The following is a 4,782-nucleotide window of genomic DNA, read 5'->3' as shown; positions in this document are numbered from 1 at the left end:
ATATCAGAGGGGGCGAAACATCTGTGGGTGTCATCTCAGAACTGGGCTCCTCTATTATATATCTATTATCAACAATTATCTATCTATCTATTATCTATCTACAGTGGGTTTGGAAAGTATTCAGACCCCTTTAAATTTTTCACTCTTTGTTTCATTACAGCCATTTGGTAAATTCAAAAAAGTTCATTTTTTTTCATATTAATGTACACCCTGCACCCCATCTTGACGGAAAAAAATTGTAGAAATTTTTGCAAATTTATTAAAAAAGAAAAACTGAAATATCACATGGCCATAAGTATTCAGACCCTTTGCTGAGTATTGAGTAGAAGCGCCCTTTTGAGATAGTACAGCCATGAGTCTTCTTGGGAATGATGCAGATCTTCTCCAGTTCCGTCAGGTTGGATGGTGAACGTTGGTGGACAGCCATTTTCAGGTCTCTCCAGAGATTCTCAATTGGGTTTAGGGTGCAGAGTGTACATTAATGAAAAAAATGATCTTTTTTGAATTTACCAAATGACTGCAATGAAATAAAGAGTGAAAAATTTAAAGGGGTCTGAATACTTTCCGTACCCACTGTATATATCTATTACTTATCTTTTTATTATCAATTATCTATCTGTTATCTATCTATTAAATATCTATTATCTATCATTTATCTAGTATCTATCAATTATTTTTCTATTTATTATCATCTATTATCTGTCTATCATCTATCTATCTATCTATCAATCATCTATCATCTATTATCTATCTTTGTATTATCTATCTATTTATTATCTATCTGTCTATCATCTATCTATTATCTATCTTTGTATTATCTATCTATTATCTATTATCTAGCTATGTATATATCATCTATCTATCGTCTATCTATTGTCTATCTATTATCTAACTATCTTTGTATCATCTATCTTTTATCTATCTATGTATTATGTACTATGCCTCCTCCTGCCACCTCAAACTCAAAAATATTTCCCGGATCCGCTCATTCCTCAACCACGAAACGACAAAAACACTAGTGCACGCTCTTATCATCTCCCGCCTTGACTACTGCAACCTCCTACTCTCTGGCCTCCCCTCTACCACTCTGGCACCGCTCCAGTCCATCCTACACTCTGCTGCCCGACTAATCCACCTGTCTCCCTGCTACTCCCCAGCCTCCCCCCTATGCCAGGCCCTTCACTGGCTTCCTATCGCCCAGAGGATCCAATTCAAAACCCTACCCATGACATACAAAGCCATCCACAACCAGTCTCCTCCATACATCTGTGACATGGTCTCTAGGTACCTACCCGCACGCAACCTTCGATCATCTCAAGATCTCCTTCTCTTCTCCCCCCTTATCTCTTCTTCCCACCTCCGCATACAAGACTTCTTCCGTGCTTCCCCCATACTCTGGAACTCCCTGCCGCAACACATCAGACTCTCACCATCAGCGGAAACCTTCAAGAAGAACCTGAAGACCCACTTGTTCCGACAAGCCTACAGCCTGCAATGATCCTCGGTCTACTGAACCACCGCACGACCTGCTCTACCCCCTCCTACTGTATCCTCACCTATCCCTGTAGACTGTGAGCCCTCGCGGGCAGGGTCCCCTCTCCTTATGTACTTGTGCGTCCCTTGTCTTACACTTGTTTATTATTCTTGTATATATTACACTTGTCTATAATTCCCCTTTTGACATGTAAAGTGCCATGGAATAAATAACACTATATAAATGCATAATAATAATAATAATAATAATAATTATATATCTGTCTATTATCTATGTATTATCTATTATGTATATAACTCTGTATCTATTCACTCTGTCTATTGATCACCTATCTACTACTTATCCATTTCATATAGTATCTTTTATATCTATCTAACACCAATCCATCTATGATATCAGTTTGTTTTCCAGTCCGGACTTCTAGTTGATTTTCTATACACTCTAGCTAGACATGTCCATCTCGATTCTGCAGCTGCTGATATAAAATCCTACGTTTAGGTCTCCTTGGCCATGGTCACACATTCAGTATTTGGTCAGCATTTTACATCAGTATGTTAAGCTAAAACCAGGAGAGGAACAATCAGAAGAGAAGTACAGTAGAAACACGTCCCCATTTCTGTATTTATCACCCAATCCTGGTTTTGGGTTACAAATACTGATGTGAAATACTGACCAAATATTGCACGTGTGAACGTGGCCTTTGGACCTTCTCCTTCCTAACAGATGATCACTGGCCGTCGGACCTCCCTCCTCATGTCATTAGGAAGAAGCCGTTCTTACTACGATTGATGTTCTAACTTTGCTTCCAGTGAGTGGAAATACCCAGGTGAAGATTTCAACCCCAAGAGCGACTTATCACTGCGCCACATGAAAAAAAAATCAACTGAGAAACTATTCTGTCATTTTCTCAAAAAAATATTGAAGTTATAAACAAAAGGTAAAAATTTACACAGGTTAAAAAAGTAAAAAATTATTTCTAGAAAATACATCCTGAAAACGTGTGAGAACGGCCTCAGTTTGTGTCACTTTGAAGGTTGCAATTCAGAAGGTGCAGTAGAAGACCACCATGGACAACTGAACCTTGACCAGTTTTGGGGCTTTTCGGTGCTCCCACATCTCTACAAAACATGTGCAGCACTTTAACTTTAAGTTGCATTGTAACAGTTGGTTTTTACCAATAGTTTAAAGGAAAATCCATCTAGTAAAAAGACCCTAGTGGTAAGTAATTGGCAACGGAGACAACTGAGATTGTCATCTGCTGGAAGACCACTACAAGACTCCTTAGTGGGGCAGTGCAGCTTCGTGTTACCTACAAGCTTCTTCTGAATCAATAGTTTTCTCAACCAGTTAGCAGAACCAAGAATGGTCTTTCCGTATCAAGATGAAGATTCTTGAGCGATACTACAAGGCCCCCTTTCCTGGCAAGTGAGAGGTGCCATCATGTTTAGAGTTCATAGGACAGTAATACACATAGCCATAGTTTAATGGGGTTCTCCAGGACCACTTCTGCCCCGAACGTGAACATTTCAAATAATGTAACGACCCTGCACACCTGCGAGGACATGATAAGCAGGCATTGTCCTTTTCTTATAGAATCCATACTGCAAACAGATGGGATTTAAATGTCATGTCATATTTAAATTTTTTTTAATATATGTCTTTTAGGCTCTGTACAATGTGAGATTACATGTACAGTTGTGGCCAAAAGTATTGACACCCCTGCAATTCTGTCAGATAATACTCAGTTTCTTCCTAAAAATGATTGCAATCACAAATTCTTTGGTATTATTATCTTCATTTAATTTGTCTTAAATGAAAAAACACAAAAGAGAATGAAGCAAAAAGCAAAACATTGATCATTTCACACAAAACTCCAAAAATGGGCCAGACAAAAGTATTGGCACCCTCAGCCTAAAACTTGGTTGCACAACCTTTAGCCAAAATAACTGCGACCAACCGCTTCCGGTAGCCATCAATGAGTTTCTTACAATTCTGCTGGAATTTTAGACCATTCTTCTTTGGCAAACTGCTCCAGGTCCCTGATATTTGAAGGGTGCCTTCTCCAAACTGCCATTTTTAGATCTCTCCACAGGTGTTCTATGGGATTCAGGTCTGGACTCATTGCTGGCCACCTTAGAAGTCTCCAGTGCTTTCTCTCAAACCATTTTCTAGAGCTTTTTGAAGTGTGTTTTGGGTCATTGTCCTGCTAGAAGACCCATGACCTCTGAGAGAGACCCAGCTTTCTCACACTGGGCCCTACATTATGCTGCAAAATTTTTTGGTAGTCTTCAGACTTCATAGTGCTATGCACACGGTCAAGCAGTCCAGTGCCAGAGGCAGCAAAGCAACCCCAAAACATCAGGGAACCTCCGCCATGTTTGACTGTAGGGACCGTGTTTTTTCTTTGAATGCCTCTTTTTTTCTCCTGTAAACTCTATGTTGATGCCTTTGCCCAAAAAGCTCTACTTTTGTCTCATCTGACCAGAGAACATTCTTCCAAAACGTTTTAGGCTTTTTCAGGTAAGTTTTGGCAAACTCCAGCCTGGCTTTTTTATGTCTCGGGGTAAGAAGTGGGGTCTTCCTGGGTCTCCTACCATACAGTCCCTTTTCATTCAGATGTCGATGGATAGTACGGGTTGACACTGTTGCACCCTCGGACTGCAGGGCAGCTTGAACTTGTTTGGATGTTAGTCGAGGTTCTTTATCCAACATCCGCACAATCTTGCTTTGAAATCTCTTGTCAATTTTTCTTTTCCGTCCACATCTAGGGAGGTTAGCCACAGTGCCATGGGCTTTAAACTTCTTGATGACACCGCGCACGGTAGACACAGGAACATTCAGGTCTTTGGAGATGGACTTGTAGTTTTGAGATTGCTCATGCTTCCTCACAATTTGGTTTCTCAAGTCCTCAGACAGTTCTTTGGTCTTCTTTCTTTTCTCCATGCTCAATGTGGTACGCACAAGGACACAGGACAGAGGTTGAGTCAACTTTAATCCATGTCAACTGGCTGCAAGTGTGATTTAGCTATTGCTAACACCTGTTAGGTGCCACAGGTAAGTTAGGGGTGCTGTTAATTACACAAATTAGAGACGCATGACATGATTTTTCGAACAGTGCCAATACTTTTGTCCACCCTCTTTTTTATGTTTGGTGTGGAATTATATCCAATTTGGCTTTAGGAAAATTCTTTTTGTGTTTTTTCATTTAAGACAAATTAAATGAAGATAATAATATCAAAGAATTTGTGTTTGCAATCATTTTCAGGAAGAAACTGAGTATTATCTGA

This window comes from Dendrobates tinctorius, unplaced genomic scaffold (assembly GCF_039654945.1).
Source record: "Dendrobates tinctorius isolate UK_male_01 unplaced genomic scaffold, ASM3965494v1 ptg000028l, whole genome shotgun sequence".
Taxonomy (NCBI): Eukaryota; Metazoa; Chordata; class Amphibia; order Anura; family Dendrobatidae; genus Dendrobates; species Dendrobates tinctorius.
The sequence above is the reverse complement of the archived record's forward strand: the minus strand, read 5'-3'. Positions refer to the sequence as shown.